This window comes from Odocoileus virginianus, chromosome 5 (genome assembly GCF_023699985.2).
Source record: "Odocoileus virginianus isolate 20LAN1187 ecotype Illinois chromosome 5, Ovbor_1.2, whole genome shotgun sequence".
Classification (NCBI taxonomy): Eukaryota; Metazoa; Chordata; class Mammalia; order Artiodactyla; family Cervidae; genus Odocoileus; species Odocoileus virginianus.
The window spans coordinates 2,091,411-2,108,424 of NC_069678.1; positions in this window are offsets into that span (position 1 = coordinate 2,091,411).

Genomic DNA, 17,014 nt, shown 5'->3' on the forward strand with positions numbered 1-17,014 from the left:
TTGTCTTCTGCAAAACACGCACATCTGGATTTGAATTCAGGCTTCTCAAAAAACTGATAATGTGACCTTGGGCAAATTGCATTGCCTCTGTAAGAGTTAGTTTTCTTCTCTATGAGACTAACAGTGCGATAGTGTTTACTTCATAAGGTTGTTGTGAAGATTAACAAGATTAGCAAGGTTGTTGTGAAGATGACTGCCAACTTAGTGCGTGGCTTTCATTCATTCATTCAGTCAGTTAAAATATGTTTATTGGGAGCTTGTGAGCCTGGCACTGCCGAAGGTGCTGGGAATGAAGCTTTGAATGGGACAAACACAACCTCTGCCCTCACGGTGCTTATGTTCTAGTTAGAGAATGAAAATGAGTAAGTTAACAAATGAAAGATTTGAAAAGATAATCTTCGGGTATAAGTTTAATGAAGAATACAAACAGAGTGATGTGATAGAGGATTGTGATAAGGGGACGTCTATTCTAGTGTCTATGATCAGGGAAGGCTTTCAAAGAAGATGGCATTTGAGGTAAGACTAAAATAAGAAGTCAGTTATGGAACTTCCCTAGTAGTCCAGTGGCTAAGTCTCCACACTCCCAGTGCAGGGGGACCTGAGTTCCATCCCTGGTCAGGGAACCAGATCCCCAATGCTGCAACTAAAAATCCGGCATGCAGCTACTAAGACTGGGTGCAGCCAAATAAGTAAATATTTATAATAATAAAATAAAATACACTTTACAAAAGATGTCAATTATGCAAAGCAATAAGGAAGGGAAGTTCTAGGCAGCAGGGAAAGCAGAACAAGGAACTGGCCCACCAATATTTCAGTAACTCTGTGTGCCAGGCATTGTGATAACCATGCTAAACAAGTCATGTGAGGCCACTGCCCTCAGGGAACTCACAGGCCAGTGAGTGGGCGCATGTGCTGTGTGTTTTGTCTACTGGACAGTGAGGAAAGCCTCTGCGGAGATGATGCTGAACTTGAGATCTGAAAGTGGAGAAAGAGACCTGGAGAACTCTGGAGGAAAGGAAACAGTAAGAACAAAGTCGCTTGGGTAGAAAAGAGCATGGCTTTTTCTTGGAACTGACAGAAGTTCCAAAAACCTGTTATGGAGAGAGAACAAAGGGGAATGTGGCCTGAGAAGACATGGGGAGGTCATCAGGTAACAGACCATTCAAGCCATGGGAATAGACTGGACTTTCTGCATTCTTGGAATTCCCTTGTGGCTCAGCTGGTGAAGAATCCACCTACAGTGAGGAAAACCTGGTTTCAATTCCTGGGTTGGGAAGAGCCCCTGGAGAAGGGAAAGGTTACCCACTCCAGTATTCTGGCCTGGAGAATTCCATGGACTGTATAGTCTATGGGGTCACAAAGAGGCGGACATGACTGAGCGACTTGCACTTTCACTTTGACCATTCACATTCATGGATGCAAAGAACTGCAAACTATCGCAAAGGAACCGGGATCACTCAAGTGTCTGAAAAGATCAAGTGTGGACAGAAATGAGCTCAAGTGGCAATCTGTATCTCTCTCCTATCTCTGTTTTCCTCTGAGTTTCCTTCATTCCTAGAAAGGCAAGATGTGGCATGTGCTTGCCTGCTAAGTTACTTCAGTCATGTCTGACTCTTTGCAACCCTATAGACTATATCCCACCAGGTTCCTCTGTCCATGAGATTCTCCAGGCAGGAATACTGGAGTGTGTTACCACGCCTTCCTCCAGGGGATCTTCCTGACCCAGGGATTGAACCTGTGTCTCTTTCAACTCTTGCATAGGCAGGCGAGTTCCTTCCCACTAGTGCCACCTAGGAAACCCAAGATGTGGCATCAGTTCAGTTCAGCCACTCAGTCGTGTCCAACTCTTTGTGACCCCATGGACTGCAGCACACCAGGCCTCCTTGTCCATCACCAGCTCCCAGAGTTTACTCAAACTCATGCCCATTGAGTTGGTGATGCCATCCAACCACTTCATCCTCTGTTGTCCCCTTCTCCTCCCACCTTCAGTCTTTCCCAGCATCAGGGTCCTTTCCAAGGAGTCAGCTCTTCACATCAGGTGGCCAAAGTATTGGACTTTCAGCTTCAACATCAGTGCTTCCAATGAATATTCAGGACTGATCTCATTTAAGATGGAAATGGTTGGATCTCCTTGCAGTCCAAGGGACTCTTAAGAGTCTTCTCCAACACCACGGTTCAAAAGCATCAATTCTTTGGTGCTCAGCTTTCTTTATAGTGCAACTCTCTCATCCATACATGACTACTGGAAAAACCATAGCCTTGGCTAGAAGGATCTTTGTTGGCAAAGTAATGTCTCTAATTTTTAATATGCTGTCTAGGTTGGTCATAACTTTTCTTCCAAAGAGTAAGCATCTTTTTATTTCATGGCTGCAGTCACCGTCTGCAGTGATTTTGGAGCCCCAAAAAATAAAGTCTGCCACTGTTTCCACTGTTTCTCAATCTATTTGCCATCAAGTGATGGGACGCTATGCCATGATCTTAGTTTTCTGAATGTTGAGCTTTAAGCCAACTTTTTCACTCTCCTCTTTCACTTTCATCAAGAGGCTCTTTAGTTCTTCTTCACTTTCTGCCAGAGGGTAGTGTCATCTGCATATCTGAGGTTATTGACATTTCTCCCAGCAATCTTGATTCCAGATTGCACTTCATCAAGCCTAGCATTTCTCGTGATGTACTCTGCGTATAAGTTAAATAAGCAGGGTGACAATATACAGCCTTGACGTACTCCTTTTCCTATTTGGAACCAGTCTGTTGTTCCATGCCCAGTTCTAACTGTTGCTTCCTGATCTGCATATAGATTTCTCAAGAAGCAGGTCAGGTGGTCTATATTCCTGGCTTGAGAATCCCATGAACAGTATGAAAAAGCAAAAAGATAGGACACTGAAAGATGAATTCCCCAGGTGGGTAGGTGCCCAAAATGCTACTGGAGATCAGTGGAGAAATAACTCCAGAAAGAGTGAAGAGATGGAGCCAGAGCAAAAACAACACCCAGTTGTGGATATGAGTGGTGATGGAAGCAAGTTCTGATGTTGTAAAGAGCAACATTGCACAGGAACCTGGAATGTTAGGTTAATGAATCAAGGCAAATTGGAAGTGGTCAAACAGGAGATGGCAAGAGTGAACATCGACATTTTAGGAATCAGCGAACTAAAATGGAATGGAATGGGTGAATTTAACTCAGATGACTATCATATCTACTACTGTGGGCAGGAATCCCTTAGAAGAAATGGAGTAGCCATCATAGTCAACAAGAGTCCGAAATGCAGTACTTGGATGCAATCTCAAAAACTACAGACTGTTTGTTTCCAAGGCAAACCATTCAATATCAGAGTAATCCAAGTCTATGTCCCAACCAGTAATGCTGAAGATGCTGAAGCGGGACAATTCTATGAAGACCTTGTAGAACTAACACCCAAAAAAGATGTCCTTTTCATTTTAGGGTACTGGAATGCAAAAGTAGGAAGTCAAGAGATACCTGGAGTAACAGGCAAATTTGACCTTGGAGTACAAAATGAAGCAGGGCAAAGGCTAACAGAATTTTGCCAAGAGAATGCACTGGTCATAGCAAACACCCTGTTCCAACAGCACAAGAGAAGACTCTACACATAGACATCACCAGATGGTCAACACCGAAATCAGATTGATTATATTCTTTGCAGCCAAAGATGGAGAAGCTCTATACAGTCAGCAAAGACAAGACTGGGAGCTGACTGTGGCTCAGATCATGAACTCCTTATTGCCAAATTCAGACTTAAATTGAAGAAAGTAGGGGAAACCACTAGTCCATTCAGGTATAAAGTAAATCAAATCCCTTATGATTATACTGTGGAAGTGACAAATAGATTCAAGGGATTACATCTGACAGAGTGTCTGAAGAACTATGGACAGGGGTTCGTGACATTGTACAAGAGGCAGTGATCAAGACCGTCCCCAAGAAAAAGAAATGCAAAAAGGCAAAATGGTTGTCTGAGGAGGACTTACAAATAGCTGAGAAAAGAAGAGAAATGAAAGGCAAAGAAGAAAAGGAAAGATATACCCATTTGAATGCAGAGTTCCAAAGAATAGCAAGGAGAGATAAGAAGGCCTTCCTCAGTGATCAATGCAAAAAAAATAGAGGAAAACTATAGAATGGGAAAGACTAGAGATCTCTTCAAGAAAATTGGAGATACCAAGAGAACATTTCATGCAGAGATGTGCACAGTAAAGGACAGAAATGGTATGGACCTAACAGAAGCAGAAGATATTAAGAAAAGTGGCACCAATACACAGAAGAACTATACAAAAAAGATCTACATGACCCAGATAACCACAATGGTGTGATCACTCACCTAAAGCCAGACATACTGGAATGCAAAGTCAAGTGGGCCTTAGAAAGCATCACTATGAACAAAGCTAGAGGAGCTGATAGAATTCCAGTTGTGCTATTTCAAAGCCTAAAAGATGATGCTGTGAACGTGCTGCACTCAGTATGCCAGCAAATTTGGAAAACTCAGCAGCGGCCATAGGACTGGAAAAGGTCAGTTTTCATTCCAATCCCCGAGAAAGGCGATGACAAAGAATGCTCAAACTACCGCACAATTGTACTCATCTCACACACTAGTAAAATAATGCTCAAAATTCTCCAGCCAGACTTCAACAATATGTGAACCATGAACTTCCAGATGTTCAAGCTGGTTTTAGAAAAGGCAGAGGAACCAGAGATCAAATTGCCAACATCCGCTGGATCATCAAAAAAGCAAGAGAATTCCAGAAAAACATCTATTTCTGCTTTATTGACTATGCCAAAGCCTTTGACTGTGTGGATCACAATAAACTGTGGAAAACTCAAGAGTTTTGAGTTTAAAAGAGATGGGAATACCAGACCACCTGACCAGCCTCTTGAGAAACCTATATGCAGGTCAGGAAGCAACAGTTAGAACTGGACATGGAACAACAGACTGGTTCCAAATAGGAAAAAGTAGTAAGTCAAGGCTATATGTTGTCACCTTGCTTATTTAACTTATATGCAGAGTACATCATGAGAAACGCTGGGCTGGAAGAAGCACAAGCTGGAATCAAGATTGCCGGGAGAAATATCAATAACCTCAGATAGGCAGATAACACCACCCTTATGGCCGAAATCAAAGAAGAACTAAAAAGCCTCTTGATGAAAGTGAAAGAGGAGAGTGAAAAAGTTGGCTTAAAGCTCAACATTCAGAAAACAAAGATCATGGCATTCGGTCCCATCACTTCATGGCAAATAGATGAGGAAGCAATGGAAACAGTGACAGCCTTTATTTTGGGGGGCTCCAAAATCAGTGCAGATGGTGGCTGCAGCCATGAAATTAAAAGACGCTTACTCCTTGGAAGAAAAGTTATGGCCAACCTAGACAGCATAAAAAGTAGAGACATTACTTTGCCAACAAACACCCATCTAGTCAAGGCTATGGTTTTTCTAGTGGTCATGTATGGATGAGAGAGTTGGACTATCAAGAAAGCTGAGCACTGAGGATTGATGCTTTTGAACTGTGGTGCTGAAGACTCTTGTGAGTCCCTTGGACTGCAAAGAGATCCAACCAGTCTATCCTAAAGGAAATCAGTACATAATATTCATTGGAAGGATTGATGCTGAAGCTGAAGCTCTAATACTTTGGCCACCTGATGTGAAAAACTGACTCATTTGAAAAGACTCTGATGCTGGGAAACATTGACAACAGCAGGAGAAGGGGATGACAGAGGATGAGATGGTTGGATGGCATCACTGACTCAATGGACATGAGTTTGAATAAGCTCTGGGAGTTGGAGATGGACAGAGAGGCCTGGCATGCTCCACTCCATGGGGTCACAAAGAGTCGGACATGACTGAGCAATTGAACTGAACTGAACAGAGAGATTAAGTAGTACTGAAACAAAAATAAATTTTAGAAGCTAGGAAGGGTAGTGGAAAAAAGTGAAAGTGTTAGTCACTCAATTGTATCCAACTCTTTTCGACCCCCATGGACTTGTAGCACACCCCAGTCCTCGGTCCATGGAATTTTTCAGGCAAGAATACTGGAGTGGGTTGCCATTCCTTCTGCAGGGGATCTTCTCAACTCAGGAATTGAACCCAGATCTCACATTGCAAGCAGTTTCTTTACTGTCTGAGCCACCAAGAAGGGTAGATGGAAGATTAATGAACGCCTCCCATGGCCCCACTTCTAATTAAGAAAAGAATTTACAAAAAGCCAACAAACATAGACACAGGGTAGTCCTCCTTAAGCCTAAAATGAGACAGGGTGGATAGGACAAGAAACTCTCCTGTTTTTCCCTTCCTCAAGCATCTGTTTCCTGGAGTGGTTAGCTGATTAAGGGTGCCTGAAGCCAGAGATAAAAGAGACAGGAAATGAAGGGCAAAAGGCTGACTATCCCCCAACCAGTTCAAAAATATGGAACTTGAACCACTGGAGTGTGGCTCTATAGGCAAGATCTGAAAAAGGTATTTAAGGGAGGTGATCTTGAGTCACAGGGGAATGGATGCAGCTCCAGGGCACTCAGGTGACAGAGGGGGGAGACAGCAGGGGTGCATTGCCCCCAGTCCTCATTCACTCTTTCCACACGCCGTTTAAGTGAGTCACTACAACAAATCAGGCAGTTGTAGGGTCCTAGCGTTCATGGAAGTTACTTCTAGTAGAAGTGACAAGCATTAATCTAATGATCACACAAATCTTGTGGGGACATAAGCATTTAGTCCATAGCACCCTGCAAAACGTAAACATTTCTCCCACTCCCAAACCGGGGCGTCAGTGTCAGTCTTCCTCAATATATACCTCAAGTGCAATGGCCCTTAGTTCTCCAGCTAGAGCACAGGAGATTTCAGAATCAAATACGTATTGGTCAGACAAGAACTGATGCTTTCGCACTGTGGTGCTGGAGAGGACTCCTGAGAGTCTCCTGGACTGCAAGGAGATCCAACCAGTCAACCCTAAAGGAAATCAATCCTGAATACTCACAGGAAGGACTGATGGTGAAACTGAAGCTTCAATACTTTGGCTACCTGATGTGAAGGGCCAACTCATTAGAAAAGACCCTGATGCTAGGAAGGATTGAAGGCAGGAGGAGAAGGGGACAACAGAGGATGAGATGGTTGGATGGCATCACCGACTCAATGGACATGAGTTTCAGCAAACTCCAGGAGATGGTGAGTGACAGGGAAGCCTGGTGTGCTGCAGTCCATGGGGTCACAAAGGGTTGGACACAACTGAGCAACTGAATGACAGCAAAGATGAGTTACAAATTCAGTCTCCACTTATGCAGTTGACATTGACTGTTAACAAGGCATTAATCTTTCTTTTTCTAATTTTATTCTTCTTCCAGATAGCAAGCTCCCTATTTCTTGCTTCAATAGTAGGAAAAAATTAGCCCTTAGACTAAGTATTGTTTTGGTCTTGCCTGATAAAGCTTAAGAGAAATACCTGAAAGGAGAAAACTATTCCCAGTTAACCACATCCCAGAACAACTTGATAATATATATAGACATACAATAATAGCCAGAATTCAAGAAGGTAAAATTTGCCATGAACAGGATTCAATAAAAGTGACCAGGGAAAAAAAAAAGTGACCAGGCAAAGAAACAAGAACATGTGACTCATAACAAGGAGAAAAACCCGTCAACAGCAGCAACCCAGAACTTGGTGCAGATGATAGAATAAATAGACAAGAATAGAAAAGTCAGTGTGATAAATTTGTTCCATATATTCAAAAAACTCAAGGAAGGATTGAACATGTGAAGTATAGACATGGATAGTATAAAAAGGAGTCAAATTCAAGTTCTAGAGATGGAAACTACAGTGTTCGAGATGGAAAGTCACAGGATGGAATTAACTGCAGATTAGACATTATAGAAGGAAAAAATGGTAAATTTGAAGACATATCAATATAAACTTTCCAGAATTAAATACTACATAGAATAATAGGGCTAGGAAAAAATTAGCAATGAAAAGTTGGAAAACTTCAAGTGGCCTAATATAAATGTTATGTCAGGGTGGGGGTTGGAGAGAAAAAACATTTGAAGTAACAATGGGCAAAAACTTTTCTCAGTTTGATGAAAATTATAAATCAACACATTCAGAAGCTCACTGAATCCCAAGCACAAGATGGAGGAAGAAAATTACACTGACTATCACAAAAAGTTGGGGAAAAAAATCTTAAAAGCAGGTAGGGGGGAAAAAAAACACATAATGTTAAGTACAGAGAAACAAAGATAAGAATTATGGCAGATCTTTCATTAATGCAAGACAGAAGAAATTAAAACAATCTCTTTAAAGTACTGAAAAGGAAAAAATAACCTATCCACCGAGCATTCTAAGACCAGCAAAAACATCTTTCAAAATGAAGACAAAGGGGGCTTCCCTGGTGGCTCAGTGGTAAAGAATCCGCCTGCCAATGTAGGAGACACGGGTTCAATTCCTGGTCTGGAAAGATCCCACATGTTGCAAAACAACTAAGCCTGTGTGCCGCAACTATTGACCCTGTGCTCTTAGATCATCGTGCTGGATAAGGAGTCTAGGGGCTTACGTAAGATGAGGGCTTGCAGTCAGGAGTCGGTGATGAGGAACAAAGGTGTCAGGATCTTGTCAAGAACAGTCATAAGCTGGTGTTAGTGACCCAGTAATTGAGTCTGGCAGTTCAGTGGCTCTGCGGCCTTCTTTCTGATCTGTAGAAAAACAGAACTACCAAAGGGAAGGAAGTGTTTAGCATAGAGTCAAAAGATGTGTGTGCGTGTGTTCGTTGCTTAGTCGTGTCCCACTTTTTGCAAGACCATGGACTGTAACCCGCTCCAGTATTCTTGCCTGGAGAATCCCATGGACAGGGGAGCCTGGCAGGCTACAGTCCACAGGATTGCGAGTTGGACACAACTGAAGCACCTTAGCATGCAAAGAGTCAAAGGAGACTAGGTGTGAAATGTGGCTCCTGCAGAGTTAGGGGACAGAAAAGCAAACTTTGTTACAGACATGTAGTGTTAGGAGCCGTTAAAGTAAAAAAAAAAAAGCTAGGAATATTCAGATCTGCTCACTGTTCTCTTTATCTGCTTTGTTTTCAGGAAAGGGAAAGAAAAAAACTCATTCTTCTTTTTTCCTTTTCACTGCAACAAAAGATTATTTTTTCATCCAGAGGTTTTAAATTTAGTGATTGACACAGGACTCAGGCTCTTAAGAGAGGGGCAGGGAAAGACAAGTTAACTGTGAATTCTAGAATCAAGCCCATGATTTTATCTTCTTTAGCAATTTGCTCAACAATCTGTATAACCAGTTATTAGGCGATGTACAGTATACGCAGATAAGCAGCATGTGCCTGTGTTCCCCAGAAGGCAAACTCTTGGGAATTAGACAGGCAGATAAAGTAAAAATTGTCAGTCCAATAATCAGAAGCTGTCCCAGTGACCTCATATTGAGTTAAAGACCTGAGCTAATAGACATTCAGTTGGTTGTATAGTGGCTGTAGGAACTTTGATTAATCACTTCCCTATGTAGCTCATATGAAAAATAGAGTTGTGAATGTGTCCTGGAAAAAATGATTGTGTAAATGTTTTGAAAATTCTAAACAACGGTTACTTGTTATTACTATTTAGAGATAAGAAATTAGTCACTACTGTTTTGAATATGTTTGATTTTTTAAAAGGCAAATGTGTTCAAAAATAACCATTTTCTGTCTTTCTACTATTCTATAACCATTTCCTTAAACCTGTTTTCCTTGCTTTGCCCATCTGTACAAGGTTATGAAAAGTACCTCAAATACAATTCAAACAAAGAGTTGATGCAAATAATACAAATATTGATTTATTCATTTATGTATGTATTTATTCACATTCATGCTTCAATTAAAGTATGCCAGGGACTATGCAAATTAAAAAGATGCTATATCCTTAAAGAGCTCACAATGTGTGGGCCACCCAGTCAGGTAAATCAGGGACACTATTACCGAGCAGTGTGGAAAGTGCTAATGCAGGTGTTTTCATATCGTCTAAGAAATCAGCTAGGTTGTCTGAGCTGCGGGGCTGGGCTGAAGCAGCTCCTAATACCAGGGACACTGAGCTAAACATGGAAAGATTCCTGGAGCAATCTATCTAGTAAATAAGCCACACCTTGTGTAGAGGGAAACTGCAAGTAGATCAGTAGTACCAGAGTGTAGGATGTGAGGGAGTAGTGATGAGTAATGACGTCATAGTTATCCTATTTATATAGAAACAGTTTGTGACCTACAGTGACCACCAATTGCTCGCTATTATCATTAGAATATATAGGGCTTCCCTGGGGGCTCAGTGGGAAAGAATCCACCCGCCAATGCAGGAGACACAAGTTCAATCCCTGATCCAGGAGGGTCCCGCATGCAGCAGAGTAACGAAGCCTGTGCACCGCAGCTATTGGCCCTGTGCTCTAGAGCCTGGGATCTGCAGCTGCCAAAGCCTGCAAGACCTCGCGCCCACGCTCTGCAACAGGAGAACAAGAGAGGCCACGGCGAGGAGAACCCCGCAACTGCAGAAGAGCCCACGCAGCAACAAAGATCTAGCACAGTCAAAAATAATACTAGATTTTTTAAAAAGGATATATATTTTATGTCTAGATGCTTTGGAGAGAGAGATGGTGATAACATAGGCAATATCTCCAACCTGTTTAGATGAGGTGCTATTACAAGTAAATCTGGCAAAACCATGTATCGAGGCAGGAGATTCACTGAAAGATCAGAAACGGTTCGGCGTACTGCTCTGGCATGAAATGCTGCAGAGAGCAATGATTTTGGTGCAGAAACACAGCAGGGAGCAAAAGGACAGCCTGTAAACTGGAATCTTATCCCAACCCCTGACGGTCAAGACGTCCACGAGTAATTATCCAGAGAGTGGAAAAACTGGCTTGTTGAGATTTGGGGATATTAATAACACCCTATTTATCCAGTGATCCTTTCCCTCAGGGAACTGGAGAGGGCTTGGCACGCATCCTCACTACCCACAACGTTCTTCCTGCTGTGACTGGCAAGATTGGGACGCATCATTAAACACACCATGGTTGGTACAGCAGAAGTAGTGAAAGGTACAGATAGTCTTCCTTGGGCCACCCCAGGAAGTTAGGTCCTTTCAATAGTGAAGAACTATTTACAGAGAGTGTATTTGCCTGGCACATAGTATGTGCTCAATAAACATTAGCCTCCTATTCTATCACACAGTAAGTACTGAACTCTTATTTGTTGTGGGAGGGATCTAGAAACAGATTTACCATGCTCCTGGGCCAGAACTTCAGTTCCCACATGTTCTTCTAAGTTCCCCCAGCAGACACGGATAGCTAACTATCAACTCTGTTCTTGTCCAAGGCACACTACCTAATGGGCACACACACAACCCATATTTCCAGCCTTCTTAGAGTTGACTCTTATCACATGATTGACTTCTAGCAATGTAAGCAAAATTGATGAAAACCAATTCCAGTTCTGGCCCTTAAAAATCTCCTTCAAAGTTTCTGTGTCCCATAACAAGAGAGTAAGATGCTGCAGGACCAAGCTCCCTAAAGAAACAACTATCAAATCTGAACATAATGCAAAAAGCAACTGTCTAATGGTATTAGAAAGTACTAGATAATGAGTAACACATTCTTTGCTTGGTCCATAATATATAAAGAACTCTTATAACTCAATAATAAGAAGACAACTTGATTTTTTTAAAGAGCAAAAGATTTGAACAGATACTTCACAAAATAAAATATGCAAACAGCCAATAAACACATGAAAATATGCCCTACATCACTAATTGTTAGCATTGTGTAAGTGAAAACCAAAATTATATTATATATCCACTAGAATGGCTGAAATTAAAGACATTGACAGTTCCAAGTATTGAGGAGGATCTGGATCAACTAGAACTCTCAAACATTTCTGGTGAGAATGCAAGATGGTACAGCCATTTTAGTAAACAGTATCAATTAAACATATATTTACTATGTGACCCAGGAATCAAACTCCTAGGTATTTACACAAGAGGAATGAAAATATATGTACTAGTCCCTACATATGGATGAGTTCTATTCTGCGAGCATATTCCTAAGTCAGATTTGTAAGTCCAATAAAGTTAACCTAGGTACCCAACTAACACAATCGGTTCTCGAGTGCTGTGCCACAATAGGTTCATAATACTTTTCACACAAATAACACAAACATAAAAAACAAACACAAAACATAAAGAAACCATTTTAAATCTTACAGTACAGTACCTTGAAAATTACAGAAGTCCAGTACAACAGCTGGCCTACAGGAGCTGGGCAAACATGTTCACATCTTTGAAAGTTTGCTGCTTGAAGGTTCATATGCAGGGGACTTACTGTATACACACAAGATATATATCTGTAAGTCACACAAGATATATATATATCTACAAGTCAGAACTGCTCATAATAACTAAAATCTGGAACTCATCCAAGTGTCTATCAACTGGTGAATGGATTAGCAAATTGTAACATATCCCTACAATGAAATCTTACTCAGCAATAGAAAGAAATGAATTACTAATGTAATTATCAACATGAATTATACCAAGAAAAAGAAGTATGACACAAAAGAAGACATTCCATACTTCATTAAGTGTGTGGGTACATTCTCAATCACTTAGTTACATCTGACTTTTTGTGACACTAGCCCGCCAGGCTCCTTCCATGGGATTTCCCAGGCAAAAATAGTAGAGTGGGTTGTCATTTCCTTCTCCAGGGGATCTTGCCGACCCAGGGATTGAACCTGCATCTCCTGCATTGTCAGATGGATTCTTTACCACTAAGCTGCCTGGGAAGCCCATTTCACTAAGTACAAGGAATTTAAAAACAGGCAAAATTTATCTATATTGACAGAAAGTTGCCTGGGGCTAAGGGTCAGGAGAAGGGATCAGATGTAAAGAGGCATCAGGAACTTACTGAGAACTTATTATGTTGAAAATGTCTGTATGGTGATTGTCACAGTGGACATACAACTGTACACAATTACCAAAAGTTCATCCAACTATACCATTAAAGTGGGTGAATTTTATTTTATGAAGCTCTAACTTGAGCCTCTCTCTCCTACTCCTCTGCCTGCTGATGGTGGTGCCCAGAGAAATCTTGGAAGTTTTGTGTTGACAATGGTAGAGCCCCCATCACCCTGACCCCCAAGTGAATACCCAGGAAGTAGTCTCGTCAACATTGCCGACTAGGAACCTCACACTGGATGGTTATATGAGTGAGAAGTTATTACAATGCTAGGTCCCTGAAGTTTGGGGATTTATAGAAACTACAATTCTCTTAAGTAGGAACCTATCAAGTAAAACTTCATAATAAAGAGAAGAGAATCAAGTCACAGATGCTCAGCTCAGGAACAGAGTCAGCAAAAAAGAAAAGGCGATGATGAGAGAACTGTCCGTCATTTAGTTGGCCATCCTTCAAACTCCAGACTCACGGGTGCTCAAGGAAGAATGGACTGCAAGGAAAAGCTTGTAAAAGCCACAAGGCAACTCCACTAAAATCTCCATGTTTGTGCTGCTTTTTAGCCTGTGTCCCTGTTTCTGTCGCAGCGGGCTTGTCGATAGCATAGAAGCCAGCTAACCACGGAGCTGAACTGGTCTTAGCTGGCTGATGGGAGAAGGATGAGAAGAGGATGCGGCAGTTTCTGAGATTTCTCAGATTTCTATGGCAGCATTAGCAACAGGAGATGTTTCCAAAGAGAGATGCAAAAAAGCAGGGGAAATTGCACATCACAGCTGGGAGGATTAGCTCCCAAAGACTCAAGAACTAGTCAGAAAGGATTCGAGGACTGGAATTTCTGCAGATTGAGTAGGGGTGGAATCAGAGAAATATTATCCAATTATTGTTTGTGTGACTGATGTTCACCCCCGGGGTGATCTCACCTGTAGACACTTATGATTTGTCTGCGTGGGCTTGTGTTTGTGTGTCTGTGTTTTTCATGATCTTTGTAAAAAAAAAAGTAGGCAAATGTATGAATAAAGTATGAAACAGAACATATACATTAAAACATAGTAAAACAGTAGGTTTATACATAATTTTTACTTTTGTTTTGATTCTGTACCTGTTATTATTGTTTTAATAGAAACTCATAATTACATACATATATAAAATTATATTTGCACTATGTGTCTCTGGGTCTACATTCAACCCTGTTCCTTTTAAAGCAGTTCCAAAAATAGAGCTACCATATGACCTTGCAATCTCACTTCTAGGCATACATCCAGAGAAAAACGGCCCAAAAAGATACATACCCTCAATGTTCATTGCAGCACTGTTTACAGTAGCCAAGACATGGAAGCAATCTAGATGTCCATCGACAGAAGAATGGATAAAGAAGATGTGGTGCATATATACAATGGAATATTACTCAGCCATTAAAAAAGAATGAAGTAATGCCATTTGTGACAATGTGGATAGACCTAGAGAGTGTCATTCTGAGTGAAGTAAGTCAGACAGAGAAGGAAAAATATCATATGACATCCTTTATGTGCAGAATCTAAAAAGAAATGATACAAATGAACTTACTTACAAAACAGAAAGATACTCACAGACTTAGAAAATGAACTTACGGTTGCCAGGGGGGAAGGGATAGTTAGGGACTTTGGGAAGGTCATGTACACACTATTGTATTTAAAATAGATAACCAACAAGGACCTACTGTAGGGTGCATGGAACTCTGCTCAATGTTATGTGGCAGCCTGTATCGGAGTGGGGTTTGGGGGGAATGGATACATGTATATGTATGGCTGAGTTCCTTCACTGCTCACCTGAAACAATCATAACATTGTTAATTGGCTATACCACAATACAAAATGTTTCTGGTGTCAAGAAATAAGTAAATAAAAAAATTTTTTTAAAAGACCAACTAGCAAAGTCATCCACTAGCTTTAACACATGGTGCTTGATTGAATTAGTTTAATTAATTTGATAGCATAATAGGCTTCTGAATAAATGAAAACAGAAAGTTGGAAAAAGACCACACCCTGGGGAAAAGATCAGAATGCAGAGGCTTGATCCAGTTTAGATGCAAAATGCTGCAGAGATGTATAGCAGAGAGAGGTTCGGGAGACAGCTGTATTCTAGTGGAACGGGATGGGAGAGGGTGTAGGGTCTGCTCTGAAAGATATCTTAGCTGAAGAGAAGCACTTTGGTCTTTTCCCTAAAGGGAAGCTCACTGTCCTGAAACTTCAAAGAAAGTGCACTCCTGACCTTGTGATTCACGTGAGCTAGGATTATCAGTTGACCTCATTTCAAAACTAGCCCACCTCTGCTGCATTGATGCAGGCAGAGGTCAGAGGCTCAGTGGGTCAGAAGAACGGAAAGAAGCCTAGAGAGCCTCTAGCTGATGAAACACACGTGCTATTTGGCCCACTGAGTGTTGCAAAAGAAATGTGTGCCAATATTGGAAAATTAAGGTATTACTATTTCCCAAGCTTATTAAGATTTCCACTTCTTTCAAAAAATCTGAAAACACCGCAATACTGGTGTTGGGTACCCCCGGGACCCACTCATTAGCAGCAGTCCTCATTAGGAAGGAAGTGTTTGCCACTCCCGGGGCCCACTCTGGAGTCAGGGACTGTGTTGCTGGGGAATCGAGCAGGGCAGAGCTGAAAGTGCAGGGACTAGTTAAATTACACACCAGAGCACGTGTGTACCTCATGGAGTTTCATCCCAGAGAAGGCCTGGGTCCACCACCCTCAAACACTTCCCAAGCTCCAGGGAAATCCTGTTGGTTCCCATGGAAGCTGTTTGGGATTTCAGAAGTTCTCTGGCCTAGAGTTGGTTTTATTTTTCAGTCGCAGGCACTGCTCTCATCCTTGGCAACCAGGAGAACTTCCTCCGGGCTCCTCCCAACATCCCTTTAGGTTGGACATCAATATCCATTCCCAGCTTATAATGGATCAATATTTACTCTTTCAACAATTTCTGGTGGCTTATAATTTGTCAGTTGCACAAGATGCTGAAGCAGTGACCACAAGCCACTGCCCAGGCTAAAGAAGCCGTTGAAATGTAGACACTGATACACTGACTAAAAGGTTCATGCCTAAGGCAGACACGTGTGACTTGGTAATAAAAATCTGTCCACCAGATGGCGCTCAAGACATCCCAGTTTCACAAAATGACGCTGGGAAAGCAAGTGATGGTGATGGGATCGTGATGGTGATGGGGTCGTGATGGTGATGGGGTCGTGATGGTGATGGGGTCGTGATGGTGATGGGTAGTAGTGGCAGTAGTGTTAGTCGCTCAGTCATGTCCAACTCTTTGCAACCCCATGGATTGTAGCCCGCCAGGCTCCTCTGTCCATGGGACTCTCCGGGCAAGAATACTGGAGTGGGTTGCCATTCCCTTCACCAGAGGATCTTCCCCAACCAGGGATCGAACCCCGGTCTCCTGCATTGCAGGCAGATTACCGTCTGAGCTACAGGGGATGGGGTGGCGGAAAACAAAAACAAAATTTACTCCTTGGAAGACAAATAGCACTACGCCTTTCATTTCGCATGTACTTTGATGTTCTGTCACGCCTCTAACTGGTCCGTTTCCCAATCCCCAGGGCTCTGGACGTGGCGTTTGGACATATAGGCACTCCAGTTCCACATCGCCCCCTGCCCTGCCAACCCTAATCTCCTGAAGGCAGAGTGCTTGAGAGAAAGCAGGAAAGAACAGGCCATCTCTGGGGTGTGCTCTGGGGAGGAAATTCCTCGTTGGATGGAGGCCTGGATGGAGAACTTACCAGAGTTCATTAGCCAGCTGGGTGGCTTCTTCTGGGAAAAAGCCACGCCTCTCCTTGCTGGTCGTGCCCTCTCCCTCTCTGCTCATCTGCTCCCTCATTTGATCAAATATATTGATGTTTTCAAATGTACCCATCCTTTCCAACTATTTATAGCTCTTCAAAATCTCTTCTCGGACTATAATAAGCCTATCAGAAAGTAATGCAAACAGAGAAATTAATGATTTAGAAAGGATGTAATTCCAACGTAATTCAACTCTTGGAAATACTCACTGATAAGAATGTGGCTTATGTTCATCTAGAA